Raw genomic sequence first — 17,871 nt, forward strand, 5'->3', positions numbered from 1 at the left:
TCTGAGACTCCTTGCAGAATCCGATACCACAGTATCAAGATTTCATCTCTCTAGGCTGTTTATTTTAAGTTTAATTGGATAACATTTAACATCTGAGGTATTTTTATTTCCTTCTTTTTTGCCCTTCCTCCTCAATCATTCATATTAAAGGCTCTCCTCCGCATCCATGTGCACGCAGGATGTGTGTGCTCCATGCTGTTTTCTCCCTTGCTTTGAGAAAATGCTCCTTGGTAACTCACCATGCATCCCTGGCCTCTTACCCCATCAGTTTTTCTTTTCCTTTATTCCTTTTGGATGCCTGACTTTTATCACCATGAGGAGGGGAAAGTGGTGTGAAAATGAAGGCGCACCAAGCTAGCCAAAGAGAACAGGGACATATTGTCACCAGACCCCATCATTTCAGACCCAGTGATCTCTTTGAAATCAGTGGGTGTTTCTGAACATGGCTTAGTTGCAAGACTCCGTCTATGCTGAACTGTGGGCTGGTGAGGTGAAAATGGGGAGAGTTTAAAAGAAAATACAGATGTGGCAAAATCCACAAATGTTTATGGACTCTCACTGTGGTGGGCCAAACCCCACAGCTCTCATTCATGATAATGTCCATGTAGTTTTAATAAGGAGTTCCCTAAATGATCCTGGATAAGTAAAGCATGAGGACCAAAGGATTCAGAGAGACAGCAAGGACTGTCCCGAGTGAAGCCATTGGGAATGGCTCCTCGTTTCTCCCCTGAAGCTGGCAAAACCTTTTTGTGCTAGCTTTTTCCTTCCACAAGCACTGGTACCACTTGGCTACAGTATTCTGTAACTCATGAGAATGTTCCTGTACCTCTCTCATTGATGTAATAAAGTGAGATATAAAGTTTTGCAATAAATTTAAATTGGTATCTTGGAAACCCTGGGTCTTGAAAGATAAAATATTTTCAGAAGGAGGCTAAGAGAGGTCTGCAGAGTGCTGTTTAGATCCTGGGTGAAGCTCAGGGCACACAGAGAAGGCTTCCGTGCTGCCTGGAAGATGCTCAGCCTGCACCCACCCACTTGCACTTGTGCACAGGCTCTGGGCTTATAGCAATGTGCCGTGTGGTGAGATGCCATCAGTAAATCCCGAGTCTGGTTAAATTTTCTATCCAAGCTGCTGCATGCAGTGTGGCAGAGGATGCTGTTTGAATCAAATTCTGCTTCATCAGCCTCAGCAGACTGACCAACTGGCCTGAGACCGATGTCGAGACAGGCTCTTGCAAATGGTGAGTGTTGGGTCAGAAAGCCAGAAAGCTTCCCTGCCTTCTCTCCTCCCGGAAACCAGTAAACCAAACTGGAACTGGTCTCATGTTTTGCTGTCCTCTGTCTTCACTGGTGTAGTATGCACGTGCATGCCTTTGGGAGGCATGTAGTTGTAATGCTGAACTGGATACCCTGGTTCTCTCTTGCTTCCGATGCCAACAGCTAGTGGGAATGGAAGCAAGTACACCTAAAAATAGAAAATGAAGGAAGGAATAACTTATTAAAGAATGTGGGGAAGGTGAGGCTTTTGTACTTTGTGTACTCAGAGTTCTCACTTTGGAGTTCTGTGCTGTGAGTTTTCAGAATTGCCTGTTTGCTGGGGAGCGATGCCAGCTCTGTGGAGAGGGAGACCTGTTATCATGGCTTCCTGTAATTACTGCTGCAGTATGCGACACTTAGAGAATAGGTTTTATCAGAGTGCATGCTACATGTTTATGACAGTAGTTGGTCAAGGTCTGCCTGAAAGAAACATTTTCTTCCCTTCGAAAAGGAGATTATGTTCTACTTAACCCTTTCTTAGCTCCCATAATATTCACTATACGTGTGCCTAGGCATGGCTTAAACCCCACAGCAAGGGTTATGGGATCTTTCTGTCGCCCAAAATGCTTTGTGGAAATGATAGAAAAGTGAGATCTTTGTGTTGATTAATAATCTAGTGACAATCCCTGCATTGTGCCCTCTTTTTTAATATAGACATTTACAACAGTCACTTGCTCCAGCTTTAGAGATCAGCTTGTCTCTCTGACTTGATTAGCCTTTTATTCTGTCAGCCCTGTTCTTGCTTCTGAGGAATTGGTTACTTCTTTGAACAAAAGCCATCAGCAGCTCCTACCTCGCCTCATCCTTCATCATTTCTTACCTTTCCTGTTTTTCAGCATTTATTTAATTCAGGACCTGGAGGTTTTCCATGCAGTTCTCAAGCAGACTGCGACTCTGATGGCTTGAAGTTGCAGGTACTCCAAAACCTTTGCTGGGCAGTCACAAACTGGGCCCTCAAGAGTCCCTCACAGCAGTGTGTGCTGGAGAATCCAAATGTCTGGCTGCCGGTGGGATTTGGGGTGCACATGTGTGAAAACTGCATTTGGAAATCTCCGACCTAGATAAGAGTGATTGTCTGGGATGCTGAGTAGTGTTCAGTCATGCACAGAGGAAGTCGTCCTGCCTCATCTAGAGCTGTTAGTGATCTTTAGAAAACGTGCTGCTGATAGTTTCAATCATAGCAAATGGTGCTGGGAGGTCTGCTTGGATGTCCACTGTGCTGCTCAGCCGGTGCTGATTGTGGTCCTCTCTGTCTTTGTTCAATTCTTTGTGTTCAAGGCACCCCAGGATGAGGAATTTGCAAGTAAAGGTCCATGTTTTTTCATGTGATTTTAAAAAAATCTCTACCACTGGTTCAATCTCTCTCGGTCTATTTATTTATTTATATATTTTCCCCCAGAAGCTTTTGTCAGTTGAATTGGGTTCTCCCGTTCAAATGTTTTTAGTGCCTATTTAATTAGAAGTTGGAATAGAGTATATGAAATTCACAGGGTTGTGTAGCTCGGATCTAAAATATAAATGGGCAAAACATTCATTTTGCTTTACCCCTTGCCAGATTAGGGTGCTTTTTTTGAGCCTGCTTTTTATTTCATTTCAATGAACTACAACTGCTCAGAGTAACTGTAAAATGCACACTTTTTTTTTTTTTTTTTTTTTTTTTTTGCATAACAGAGACATGCAAATGATTGTTGAGAGACATAATTATGTAAAGAAAAGTAGATGTCTGTGTGCATGCACACATACACTGCAATGCTTTTTGTGGGGCTATTTTTTCACAATACATCTTCATAAGGCTCTTTTTATGATGCTGATTTATTAATATTGTACATTAAGGCTTAAATTGTCAAAGCTGCCTAAGAGATTTGGATGCCCATTTCCCATTAAAGTTAACGAGAAATGAGCATTGAAAATCTCAGCACAGAAGTGCACGGCACTTTACAGTGTGTTCTCCAAAGAAAAAAGTCCCTGACTTGAAGATACTATGGTGCAAAAGCCCCAGGAAGAGGATTGCAATCAGCATAACACAAGGGGGATTGTAATGCCACAGAGAATAATTTATCCCCTGTGCCTGCATTCGGATATATACCTGGTCCAAATTCTTTGGACCTGGGCCTAGGAGTGAGGGTTTTATATACCCCTGTAAAGATAATTAAATCTGTCCAACACACATATATTCATCTTACCAGTGAAACTGCTCCCTTCCCCATATAGGCTGATGGAAGGAGGTGGAAAGCAATTATGGTACTTAGTTGCATGTATAAAAACAGCAAGTGGGCATGGACAGCAGTGATTAATGAACAGGGCTGTTAAATTTAAGGTCTAAAACAGAGGAAGGCATGGGGCCATATCTCAGAAGAGAGGAACAAGCTCCTGCGAATTCAAGGAATCAGCTGTGTTAGTCATTAGGACATTCTGAAAATCACAGTCATCTTGTAAAGTTAATATCAATTTACTTGGCTACTGAAATTCTACTTACTGCTTCATTTAACTAGTCTGGTGTTTTCTTGGCAGAGGTTAAGGTGACGGTAAAGATAAAAGCAGCCTCTGTAACTAAATCATAGATTTTAAAAGAATATTATTTCCTCCATCTATTGTATCACCGTATGCATTTTATGTTGGTTTTATAACTAGAGTCAGCCAATGAGAAGAGCTAGATTAGACCACCCTGCTGTATAAAGCTTGATGCAATTAATACAGTCTGTCTAGAAAGAAGTATTATTTCAAAAACTTTTATGTTAATGATATGGTATGCACTCGGCACATTTCTTACTTGAACAAGAAGTAAGCTTTTGTTCACTCCAGACTGAGTTTTATTAACACAGGAGGATCAATGCAAAACAAAACAGTAATCAGAGAGAATACAAACTCATCCAGCAAAAACCTCCTAACTCATCATTGTCCCAGGACAATGGCTGATATTCTACTCTTTCCTTTTTTTCTGAGTGGAGTTAAAAAAAAAAAAAAAGCCAAACCCAAACCAAACCAAACCAAACCAAACCAAACCAAACCAAACCAAACCAAACCAAACCAAACCCAACAAAAACAAAACAAAAACAAACAAACAAACAAAAACCAAAAACCCAACAACAACAAAAAACAAACAAACAAAAACACAAAAGAAGGTGCAAAAAATTGATTTCTCTTCAGCACTGGGTGCTTTTTTGAAAGGAGAAAGAGGAATTTAATATGTGTTAGAGGACAGACAAAGGTCTATAGTTTCCATGAGAGCCTTTATAAATGTATCTTTTAATTTTGCTGCATAAAGAAGAGGTTTGCATAAAATACTGGCTAACATTCAGGAAAGATGTCCCTATGAGTCACGGTTATGTACATTTATTTATTTTAGTGAAATATTTAATTCATTCTATAGTAGAATTGACTTTGTGGACAGTACTTACAGAGTGCAGGGATGTGTGAAAGATGTATACACTAAAAAGAGTAATGCATCAGTCTGAGTGCACGCATCAATCTTTACACCTATCTATCAATCTCTGTGTTCATTCGTCTATCCAAGTATTAAAATCATATGTGACCTGCTGTCTATGTAGCTCCCTGTCTCACTAGATATTAAAATCAGATCCAAACTCAAAATAAGTGGATCTAACACAGGCTGTTTTTTTGACTGAACGGTGTGTTTGTCAAGAGGCAGAGAAGAGACCTTAAAATTGCAAGGAGGTGACTAAAATGAGGGTGCTGCATGGGGCAGGGTCACTGGCAATGTGAGCATGGCTGTGGCTTTGTTCTAGACAGATGGCTGATCACTATAACTTTGTAAATCCTAATTATGTCAAGTTAAGAACCAGCAGGAGCAATAGTGATACTTAAAGGTGCTTTAAAGTGGATGCTTGCCATTTCCAGACATCCTAAGAAAAAAGAAAAGCCCTTAATTGTGATATTAATGGGTGGAACTGAATCTGGTAATCTTGGGACCAAAAGGTCCAAGGCAATGTTGCCTTCAGTAAGGACAATGGTTCCAACATTGAGAGAGTTAACTCAATCGCATACCACTACACTGAGCCCGAGAGTCTGAACTCTTCAAACGCTCCAAATGGAGAGCCAAATCAAAGAATCCTGTTTCAAATCCATCCAAGATGTTGCTGTTTTTCTCCTTTGACAGGAGAAGCATTTGGAAGTGCAGTTTCTTTCTTTTTTTATAGCTGTCTTAAAAAGGAGTTTGGATGTTTAGCACAGCTGGTGCTCATTACATTATGCACTATCAATAAAATAGCATGTGTAATTAATTTTTAATGCAGTGCTGTATGCAGCGCTTTAAAGCAGTTACTGTATGGGGAGAGCCGACACCGGTCACTGACATCAGAAATATTGAAATAGAGGGCTAGATTTTGCATTTTTAAAGGATGTATGTGAGAGTGGGGGAAGGGTAATTCTCAGCCAGCAATTCTCTGGCCACAATCAAATTTAAAAATATAGGAACAAGATGGATGAAGGTGATTTTATAATTTGCTTATTGGAATGAGTGAATTTTTGTCCTTTTGGTGTTTGCTGAATGATGGCTGGATTAGGAGAGGTGACTTCAGAGTATAGGTAAGGACCAAGAGAGCACAGAGCAGCAGATCCATATTTGTTAAAGCACAAACAGGCTTTGGTGGTATCAGGTGGGAGATGAAGCAAAAAGGAAGCTTATGGGAAAGTAAGGGAAGGACATTTCTGTTCTGTCTCATTGAACAGGTTTGGGTTTTTTATTTGTTTTTTTTCATTGCAGGGCTTCTTTCTTGTGTCTTGTTGCTCCCACTAGTAATAACCCCATTTTTTCCCCCTTGATTCATTAAACATTTGTGAGTACTTGTAGTTTGGAAGGGAGAGAGTAGCTTGGTTGCAAGGAGGCACCACTGATGACATGGTTTGTGCTGCTAAGACCTAAATTAGGGTCCTCTTTTTGCATGGCAGTACTTTCCACAGCACACCAGCATAAGTGAAGACTGCTTTAATTAGGCACAGTAAGAAAGATTTGGGCACCATTGTGACTCTCAGTAGCCATTATGTCCAGAAACACCTTGGTTGACTGAAGGAGGAGCAGATCTCTTTTTAGAGTTGTAGCGTGGTGTGTGCCCATGCTCAGCGAAGGGACGGGAATGGTGTTCATGCTCCTGCAGCAGAGTAACTGCCAGGAATGGTTTGCAGGATAAGACCAACCTCTTCCCTGCTGTTTTCCCATCCATTTTCAGACAGCTGAATGCCTCTTGGTGAACACTTCTTAAAGAGAGAAGAAATCAACTTCTGGAGGAGAAGGAAGGAAGTAATCACCTAAAAAGCAGCAAAATTAGGGGTAGTGCTTGTCAGGTGCCTTGCCTTTTGGTTGGGCAATGCACCAGCTTCCTAAAAGCTGGTTTACTTTTTTTTTTTTTTAAATTCACGTGCACAGGCATAAATGTTTGTAATTATTCTTTCTTTCTCTCAGCAAATTGCCATTCATTTGTACATAACATATGCTAAACAGTTCACTTGTTCAGCCTCACCTGGCATATTCAGGATGGAGTTTCCTCTTGCCCCTTCAGCAGTAGCTTTTTGTCATCACTTTTCTTCTCGCTTTCTGTCAGATTCATGCGGATGTGTTTGTGTGTCTGAGCCAGGAAGTGAATTGGCCTGCTCAGTTTGTGAGAACAGAGATAAATCTCTCGTGCACAAATATAAAGCCCAGTGTCAAAGGAAGTAGGGCAAGCGATGGGGTATGGCGTAGGTAGTTGTGATGAGAAATGCTCTTTAGTTCAGAAGCCAGAGTGGGAAAGGTGGAGGGAACAATGAGGTGTTGTACGTTTTGTAGTGAAATCACTCCATTTTATTTTATTTGTTTTAGGGGAATTGGATAATTTATTCCTGAGGTGGCTCAGGTTTAGGCCAAAGAACTGCAAAAAAATTACCACGTGTCCCTCCAGAGCTAACTCAGAGGACCTCTACTCTTTTGTTTTCTGAGTGCTTCATCAAAATAGATGAAAGAAGGATTCTGTGCTCAGACGGGATGCTTTATGTTCAGAATGGGATTTGAGTCAAAGAAGCCATGCTGATGCATCTTGTGTGTGCCCCACTGGGTTCCTGTGTTCTGCATGTTGGTCCTTCTTTCCGCTGAGCAGTAAACAGCTGAGCAACTGTTAGCAACATACCTTTTTATGCTATTTGCCTTCTTTTTGACAGGCTTTCCCCAAGCATTTTTGCAGTACATACAGAAATCTGGTAGGCTAGTATATAGTACATGCCTTTATTATCTTTATTTTCCTCCTGTTTTGTCTTTAATCAAGCCATTTCTCTGGGCCCTTGTTCTAGCTAATGTAACTTGCCATAGCACAGGCTGGGTAATGAGAGGTTCAATGAGACACTAAAACATGCACTTGGAAGGAAGCAGGCAAAAATCCCACATAGTGAAGGCTTGCATTTTTTATGAATTCAGCTGTATGAGTCAGAGGTCCTGGGACTTCAGGAATGAGGTTAATGCAGACACTAAGCAAGGAGATGGGGAGACAGTTGCTGGAACTGTGCTATGAAATGGTGCTTTCTAAATTACTGTCTTTGCTATTAATATAAACAGCCTCTGATTAGAGAAGAGCTGGTTTGCACAACATACCTGCAGCTTTAATTCTTGTTTAAACGTCACCTGGTTATTTGAAGCCAACTGTAAATGCATTCTTTTCAGTACATCCCCTTGGCAATGTGAGAGGAGCATCCCATCCTTCCTGTGTGTCAGGCTGTCTCCTTACATGTCCTGTATTGACCTAGATTACTTCACGTGAGACACAGATCTAAACGTGATCCTTACCCCTCTTCCACAGCTGCGTGACAAACGTGGAGCTCCCGGGGTGTGCTGTACCATGCCTACAGTCCACTGAGAGATGGGTTAGGGGCTGCCTAGGGATGCTTGGCTGAGCATATTCCTGTGAGGTGTTTTCTGGCTCCAGTGGTGTTATACTGTTCTGCCAGCTGTGAACATGGTCTGTGGAATTCCAGGATACACAGAGATTTAAGTAAGAGTCAGAGTGTTGTTGGGAAATACATATAATTTAAAACTGTCCATGGTGATGAGAGTAAAACCCAAAAATTTATGGAATCTTGTAAGGCCTCAGTATAGCATCAGTGCCTTCTGCCTGCAGGGGAATTATTTTTTTCAGTTTGCATCTTCTAATTGAGTTTTTGGTTATTTTTTCATCCCTTCTGGTTGAACAGGGAGAGAGTAAGTTAATTTAATATGGTGCAGACAGGCTTATAATGTAAAGTATATCCAAAAATTATATCTGAGTGTTAATTGATTGGATTAATTGATTAATCCAAATCCTTTATAAAAATGTGTGAACTATTGATTAAACTGGGAACAGGACCATTGTGGGCATACAGTGAGTACAAGACTGGTGAGTAACTTTACCTTCCTCTAAAACCTAATTCAAAAACCATCAATCTTTCCCTCTTTTTATTGTTTTCTCTTCAAATTGAACTAATTTCTCCACTGTAAATTTGAGGCAGAATCTTAAAAGCTCTACAGTCTATTAAAGCCAAACACTTCACTATAATTATCAATAGATACATACAATAGTTGTAAAAAGATCCTGTGAGATTGCTGTAAACTCTTTCCCAATTTCTTTCACACTTTCCCTGTCCATTTTCCATGAAGAGCACTGTGAAACCTGCATCCATGCTGCCCCTGCCTCTTTCACCACTGTCACTGTTCATTAGTGCAGTTGAGCACACTCATAAATGTCTGAGTTCTTCCCATATTTAGAGCTCTCTAGCCAGTGAATCTTCCCTTCCACACTTCCTTTTTGAGAAAAAACCTAGCGGTCAGGGTTTGAGGTGGGCACTTGAGATATAATTTTAATTTGGTGACCTGGTATCATCCAGACCTGTGAGGGAGAGCAAGAGTGTGGGAGACAGCACCATCACTGCTTAAATAATTTGCTCCTTGCCCTTTGTGCCTAAGTTTGTCAGGCTGTGTCTTGTGATTATAAACTGAGATTTCTTAAATTTATATTCTCCTTAATAGGTAAAGATGAGTGAAAGCTGTTTTTCACTTTCTCCTCACTCTCTCTTCACAGATGTCTTTGCACTCTGGGACTGGCTGGCACTGCTGGGGAGGTATTTCCCAGGGGATTTCATTGCCCCAGGGTTAGATTTCTCCATCTACACAGCAGCATGGAACTGTGTTGCATATAACTCCCTCCCAGCAAGTCTCAGTGAGTCACCATCCTGCTTGCTGGCTGTCTGATGAGAACAGGATGCTCTGTCCCAGGCCACCCTGTCCATGGAGCTTCTGCCCATCTGCACCTTTCCCTTCTCCTACTCTGCCCTAGACATCAATATTTCTTTCTTATATTATATATAACATTTCAGTTTTTCCATCAGGTAGGTCCTTTATTCATTGCTGTCACTGCCAGTGGTCCCCGAAGTCATTACAGCACTTCTTTTCTAAAACACAAGTCCAAAGTGAAATAGTTCTTTTTAGTGTTGGGGTTTTTTTAATTTTTTTTAACATCACATTTTTTAAAATGGAAATGACTGCTGAAAATAAACACAGTTTTCAATGTACAGACTTATTGAGCCAGCATGAATTTCCTTAATAAGCTGGGGTATGTGTGTGTGCGTGCACGTGTGTGTTTTTCCCCCTTAAACTTTGGAATAAGAGTGCTGTCTCTTTAAATCCTAACTCAAACTTTACTGGCGATTTTACAGAGCCTGGTTTCATTTATAGTGGAGCCAGACTTGCTGTGTGAGAGCCGTCCGCATGCTGGAATTAGTCTTAAGCTTGCTTCTGTGGCGTTGCCAAATTCCATGTTTGTGTTTTATTTAGAATTCTTTTCACGGCCAGTCGAATCTGTTCAGGCACACATAGGCAGTGTTGCGCCCCATGGAGAAAATAAGCAAGTTTGCGTTTTCTTTGGCATAGGCCATGGCCACAAAAGACTGCGGTCTAAAGAAACATTTTTTAAAAGCTATTTTAACCCATAACAGATGTATAAAGTAGGCACACACATGCCAGCTTCCTTAGTTTTAATTAAAAAATAATTATGGCTTTAATGGGATGCTAGTGACAAATTTGGATGAATGGTGGGTGACATTATCTCAAGGCTTGCTTCAACTTATAAATTAGTGCATTTCTCTTGGCCAGTGGTACAGATGAAATTAAATGAAGAAGCAGATTAATATTTCTTAAAGTTACATTGAACCAAATGAAAAATCCAATCAAATAAAAAAAAAAACCATTGTCCCTTCCTCCCTCTCTTCCTCAGATCTCCATTTGCATGAGATCACAGAACACAGAGGAAAGGTTGTTTAGTCTGGATGATAATTGATCTGGCCAACGATAAACTGGACTTAGCTTTTCAAGTTGCCTGTCCCTTTCGTAATTTTGCAATGGTAGCCATATTGCCAAATTACCGTGATTAATGTCAGCAGGTGCTTCCATTTATAACCACATCTAACCAGCTAACACGGTACCTTCGAGCCAGGAAACCTTAAATATAAACCCAACCCTACATGTTGCATGTTGCAGTGGTTCTCTCTCCATACCTTGGCTACCTGGCGGTGATGCTGGCTGTGATTTCTCACATCTTTAGGCTATTTTCAATTTGGGGCTTTTAAGGCTCACCAGAACTGGGCTGGATGCACAGGCTTGCACAGGTAGCAACAGTTTGTATTTATGAAGAAATAAACAAAGGAGTAATAAACATGTAATGAGCTAACCCCAGATGGTATCTCTGCTGTTATTAGTCAGGTGTATGTAGAGTTGAGGAAGGGAGATTGAAAGATCAGCATGAGTGGCTCTGGATATTGAAGGGAAGGTTGGATAGGCCCACTGGAAAAAGTGTCTTCCTCCTTCCCATGCATCCCACCCATGGACACCCTGAACAGATGCTGAGAACAAAGGCAATAAAGCAGCACAGCTTTTCAAGGCATGCAGCAGAATCACATTTCCTCCAGACCTGCTGGTCCCACCCTAGTGCTCTCCAGCAGCCCAGCGTGGGATGGGGCTTTCTGGATGAGAGCAGATAGGCTTTACGATCTATGGCACCAGCAGATGAGGATCATTTTGGTTTTGGATGGCAAAACCCCATTTCCTGTTCTACAACATATTCTTTCATGAAACTTCTCATCTGCTTAACATTTAGCGCCCATTGTAAAAGGCAACACTGGAATGCTGCTGATACATGTAATCTAGATGGTGGAAGCTCTTCTTCACTTGTGCAGTGCTAGTTTTTCTCTAATGAACATGTTGAAATGTTTCCTTAGTAAAAAATAGAAATGACTTTTGGAAAAAAAGCAGATTAAGGAAGGAGGGAGTGTCAGGTGCTTGGTGGATAGCTGTGCACCTTCCCCATGATCAGTCCATTCATCTTGTGGTTTGCAAATGTTTTGCTATTAATTTCCATGCAAATGTGGCAGGGTCCCCCATCTTGCTTGCTTAAAGTTATCTGCTGTGTTAAGCTGGGGAAATCCAGCAAGAGGAAGTTGCTCTGCTTGGTTTGAGCCAAATCTGTAGAATTTGAGCTCTTCAGCGTAATCCATTTGATCCCTCAGGGACAGCAGCGTCTCTTCTTTGTGTTCAGGATGTCCATTGCCTGAAGCTGAACCAATCTCTCTAAAGATACAATTCTCCTAGGCTTTGTTTAACTCTAGCAAAAGGAAGATTTTCCTTTGTCAATTGAATGAGAATTTCTGTGGTACATTTCCCTGAGCTTGAATTCCTCATGAGTGAAAATGAAGCTCCAGCATTAAAAACATGAGTCATGCAGTGCACATGAGACTAATTTTTGCATTCCTGGAATTTTTGGAAGGGAAACATTACATTCATGATAATCCTTTCAATTATACCTTATTTCTAAAATAATCCATAAGGCATTCTGCAGTAGAGCCCTCTGCTATTTTGGTTACAGCTGAGGCTTTGAAAATAGCACCTGAAAGCTTTTAGGCTCCTGTGTGTCAGTATCTTAATTTTCTTTTTATGTTGATGCACACGGGATGGTCTGCCATTCTTTCTATTTACTCCTTAGGATTTTTTTGTTTAATAAATAAGGCAAATTTGATTTGTTCTGATCTGTCTCAAGTATCTAATTGCTGCCGTAGAGAGTGATTAATGTCCAGTTGAAAGGATTCCATATCTGTAAATGAGAAGTGAAAGCAGATGTTAATTTGATGAACGTGTGCTGCCCATTCCTTGACTGCACTGGCTCAGAGAGCAAGCTGCTGAGAGACTGCTATCTATCAAAAGAGAGATGTTAGATGCCAAACACAGTTCAGAGTCACATGAGCAGAGTGAACAGTTAGCAAATAAAATATCCCAGGTAGGTTTTTCTCTGCTTGTGAAATATCTATACACAAGACAGTGTTATCCTCAAATTGTCAGAAGTACTTGACAAACTCCATTTCAGGGAAAGGCACTGTGAATTGATGACAAGAAGGACTTTGTCTCTGAGTTTTGACTCAGGGAGTAGTGCTAGTATATTGTCCAAGGGCTGGTAAGCTCAGTTTCTAGTGCATTGCGTGCACAATGCTGATTCTGAAGTTAACTCAAGCCCTGAAAAACCACCTGACAAAACCAAACCAAAGCTGATACTGGTGTCTTTGCTTTGGTGGTCTGGCCAGGTGCTCAGGCATTTCTGGCAAGCCAGGCCAAATGCTTTTCAGAGTTTGCTAGCCTGAGCTCATGCAGATCTGTGGACAGCAGACAGCAAAAGACTAAAATACCTGGGCACAAGATCAGGTTTTGTATCATCCAGGCAGCTTTGACATGCACTGCACACAATAAGTGCAACAGCTTTTTAGATAAAAGCAGGTACAGACGAGTTCTTTTTGCATGGGCTCTTCAGTTTAGTAAAGATGCTTTACAGCCCTTTCACAGGCGGTGCTCTCTGCTGTTCCCTGGGCTGCTGGAGTTCACCCTCCCAGCCACTGTGTAACAGCAGGTTAGCAGCCAGTGCACAGAGGAGGAGACATTTAGCCAAGGGGAGGAAATTCTGATAATGGCAGTAGGATTGTCAGTGTTTCCAACAAACAGAGAGTGCTTTCTTCGTAAAGCCTCTTTTAAAAATATTTCCAGTAGTTTTAAAATGCTCACCAGTATTACTGTGAGCTAGAGAGAAAACATAACAGATTTAGTCACTTTGATTTCTGTGTGTGTGTGTGAAATAGCTTTGACATTTTTACTGGTTGTTAAATTGCTATTCAGGTAATGTCTGTGACAAGAAAACTATTTCACAGATGGACAGACGGAGATGTAAAGACCAACAAAATTCTTCCTTGATGTCGATAAATCAGGCTGACCTGGGATGTGTGTATGGCAGGAGAGGGAAAGAGAGAGAGGAGGGGAGATGGAGGATACAAGGAGAAAGGATTTGGAGTCATGGAGAAGGACAGGTACTGGCATCCCAGAGCACTGTCTATGTCAACTTTTGTACTGTGGCCATGTCAAAATTACAGTGGAGTAATTCCTTCCAGTATGACCTTCTGTTCCCCTGGAACTTCAATGAGGTTCTACATACAGCAGCCAGGTGATAACAGAGAAGAGACTTTTTTTCAAACTGTTTTTTCATTTGGGGTGTAACTATAAAAACAATAATTCCGAATATAACTATTTGTGGGTTTTTTGTTTGTTTGTTTTGTTTTGTTTTGTTTTGTTTATAAGACAGTACTGATCCGAGCAGTGAGACTTTTTCAGTTAAAGTAACTATACTTACTGGTGTAAAACCTGGCCATTTGGATTTTTCTTGATGATTTTCCATGACCTATATTTACCTGACTGTGCAATGATGTCAACAATGCCCAGCTGATATCTCAGAAAATGACTGGAAATCAGAAAGTGGACCAAAATAAAGTAAATGGTAACTTTCTCCCTAGTAGGATATACTTTCAAGTTACTAAAAAAAAAAAAAAAAAAAAAAAAAAAAAAAAAAAAAAAAAAAAAAAAAAATCTGCTTTTTGTCTTCCTTTACTTCTCTTACTTCCTCCACCCTCTTCTTAGCTTTTATTTTCTGACAAGGGTGTGTAGGAGAGTGTAGGCAACAAGGGAGGAAATGGAATTGGTGCAAATATGACTGTCCTAAATTAAGCTGGTGAGTTACTCATGTTGCTGATATCATTATTGGTCACCCTGTAGTGCATTACAAACTTCACTTCTTTGGAGAAGAGGAAGGACTGAAGTCAAGAGATGTAACACAGCTGACCATGAAGTCAGCAATATATGTTGCAATTTCTTTTTATCTCTTCTGTCTGGTTACTCCTGCATCTTTCTGTGGAGAACAAAAACACATCTCTAAGAAAAGGGAGGTATCTTTTATAACATGGTGGCTTTCCTCATTGCAATGAACTCAGGCTGCAGAATGAGCTGTGAGTGTGCAATTTTTGCGGGACAGGGCTTGTCTGCAGTATTTTATTGTTTCTGGAAGTGGTCACTTGAGCAAGTACACATGTGCTATGAGTAAGTATTGGTTTTCTCTGGCTGCTTCTTAGCAGGTTTTCCTCTGAATAAAGGTGTGCCTGGCCCTGGGCAAATTGTGGAACTCCCTCATGTTGACAGTGGGAAGGTGTAATGGGGTTGGGAACTTCACGTGTGCTCATAGCTCAGTGCGCACCTCAGGCTTAGCATCAGGAATCTCATGTTTGCTCTGCATGGACAAATACTCTGTTGGCCTTACACAACTTCAGGCATGGCTGTAAGGTTTAATCATGCATCTAAAATCAAAGGAAAACACCGCACAGGGAGTGTTCCCTGGAAAAAGCAGCTTTAGGAGACCAACAGCAGGCTCTCTTCACACATGGGAGAAAATAAAACGTTCTTGTCTAGGCGTTCCCAGTGATTCCAATGTAAGGACCCTGTATCTGGTTAAAATAGGAAAATCCAAGTTGAAAAATATTGAGAGAATTTGAGAATTTACTATATGCTTTTATTGTTATCCAGTGAAAAGCATTGATAAGAGAAGAAGATTCTTGCATTTCCTGTCCTATTCCCTATGGTTTGGGAAATTTAAATCCAAGCCTTTGTTGAATTTTCCCTGTGATCTTGGAAAAGTTCTTTAGTTTCTTCATGGGAAGCCTCCCACTTCAGTAAGGAATTCCAACTCTTCACTCTTGGATGGAAATATCAGGGGGATAAAGATGTAGAAGTTTCTGAGGTGCTCAAATACTAAAATAATAAAAAGCTACTGAAGTATATAAAATTAATGCAAATAATTTAGGCCAATATTTGATGAATTGCTCAGCCAGGGTTTTATTGGATGTGATGTAAATGAGTCTGAGGGTCATTGATAGCGATTGATGTTTATCCAACTGTTACTGTGTTTAAAATACTTACAAATATATAAGAGGTACTGCTGTTACTCCTCTCTGTGGAAACAGTGGATGAAATTGTGCTCTCAGGTACAACAGCTCAAGACCATTACAAATTAAGCCACTGGAAATCAATGGGGTTGCACATTTGTAACTGAGATCAGAATTTGCCTTGGCCGTGCAAGGTGTTCTGTGTGTTAATTCTTGCATCTGAAACTGGAAGAAATGGCTTTTTTATTACAGCAGTGCTTGAAGAGACCCCAGGAAAGTGAGACGTATATATTAGAGGCTGCCAACAGCTAGTGGCAGTTTCGGCCTAATAAACTGGAAGTAAATAACTTGGTGATTAGCTGGAATTGGCAGGCCACTTAAACACAGCACTGACTGGTTACATGGTTTTCCCTATTCACACCTTAGTACTATATAACAGCATGGATGGATGCCTGGAAGATAGACGGCCCTCAGAAGAACTTGTTCTGAATCTTGACACTTCTATTCGTGAATAATCTTAATGATAACAACAACAACAACAAGTACTTAGCTGGAACTTTTCATTCCAAGGAGCCCAGAGCACTTCTACTTTGAAGAGTGAGCAAACAATGAACAATGAAATCCAAGTCATTATAGCAGGGCTAGTTTTGTAGTTCAAGGGATGAACTAGGAAGACAGTGAAAACTGGGTTTTCTTGCTGCTGCCCCCACCACACCATCTCTCTGTGAACTGTGGCTGCAATGGGGATGTGTGAGGCTTAATCTCAGGCAAACAGTATTGTGGATAAAGCAAGCAGTGCGAGAACCTTAAACAGGATTATTGTGAATAGACTTGTATGTTCAGAGAAATTGAACCCATGGAGATCCACTCTAAGAGGAAATATGATCAAATAGTGAGGGAATAAATGAACTCTTTCAGGGCAGGACATAGATGAAGTCTGTGCAAATTATCTGGAGAATCAGTTGCTATTGATTCAGGAAGCATTAGGTCAGGTTGCTGCTGCCCTTAAGTTGTATTTCAGGAGACAACGGCAAGGGCAGTAAGAAAATGTCTGTCACAGTCCATTCATTTTTGCAATTTCCATGCTTTTGTCTCACTTCTCTCACTTACATCTTTTGTACCATAAGTAGAAAGAAAAGATTCTGATGCAGTTGTCATTTGCCACCTTTCTGAGTTCTACTGTATGTTCTAACACACAGGCTTGCTTTAACATTTTGTTTCTCTACTGGATTACTTTACTTTTTCCTTTGTAATCCTGAAGTTCCTGCTGCAAGGAGGAATTTCCCTCCACTGTGCAATAAAATGATCAGGCTGGGTTAGCATTGTGCTCCCAAAGAGAAAGGATAAAAAATACTCAAACAGTGCCAGGTTCCCTTACAGAATTAATACTTCACAATATTGTGTCATTCCTGCAGCCTCTTCTTTTCAGTTACCCATCCCTCTTAGTCATTTCATTAGTCATTATTTTTGGAAAAGGGTGTAGCAATCTGGTTTGATTGGAAAGCACCAGGGGTACAGTGTCCAGCTTTGTTACTTATAGTGGTCATCACGTTGACATGTAGATTACTAAGGATTTAGGCTATGTGTGGGTCAGAAAGTGTAGTGCTTCTTGATTGCTGTGCTCTCTGAAGTATAGAATTTTGGTGGTTTAGAAATGGAGCGATAATCCTTAAAAATGCTGCAACTTGCCTGAGATTGTGTAGCATAGTTCATCTTTGTGGTTTCTCCTAATCAGCCCTCACAGGTGCGTATGACCATTTTACAGGCAGGAAAAAAACAAAGGGCTTGGGCACAAGCTTGGTTAATAAGTTCCCAGCCTCTAGAAATCTGGTCTGGTCACGTTGCTACATGAACAAAAGGCATAAAATGAATTTACTGTTGAAAGTGGTTTGCTTTAGGTTTGGATTAGGCCCATAATCCAGGTCAGCAGTCATCAAATTATCTTGCAAGAAGGTAAGAGTATTTTGGCCCAAGGTAGTCAGAATTGAAATGCATGACAGATGTACATCTACAATTCTTGCTTAGGAATGGAGATAACTGGAGCATTTTGGATCAAATAATGTTTTTTAACTTTTACTGTAATTGAGAACATGTGAAATAAAATAAAATAAAATAAAATAAAATAAAATAAAATAAAATAAAATAAAATAAGGAAAAAAAAAAGAAAAAAGAAAGGGCCCTGAAAGATTTAAATGAAATTAATTTTATTTTGTTGAGATTAAGTATTTAATACCTGGAGCCTGCTAAGAAGGCAAACCAGGGTTGTCTCTAGAGTGTGAATCTCCAGGTTATGAAGAAGCCAAG

The 17,871-nt window shown here is 40.5% G+C and overlaps 1 protein-coding gene across 4 annotated transcripts in view; it reads left to right on the forward strand.

Annotated features, from left to right (window-relative positions):
• The window catches only part of BCL11B (BCL11 transcription factor B), a 91,777-nt gene that overhangs the window by 42,822 nt on the left and 31,084 nt on the right, over window positions 1-17,871 (forward strand). The gene's annotated exons all lie outside the window — the stretch shown is intronic.

The sequence above is a fragment of the Hirundo rustica genome, chromosome 6 (genome assembly GCF_015227805.2).
Source record: "Hirundo rustica isolate bHirRus1 chromosome 6, bHirRus1.pri.v3, whole genome shotgun sequence".
NCBI lineage: Eukaryota > Metazoa > Chordata > Aves > Passeriformes > Hirundinidae > Hirundo > Hirundo rustica.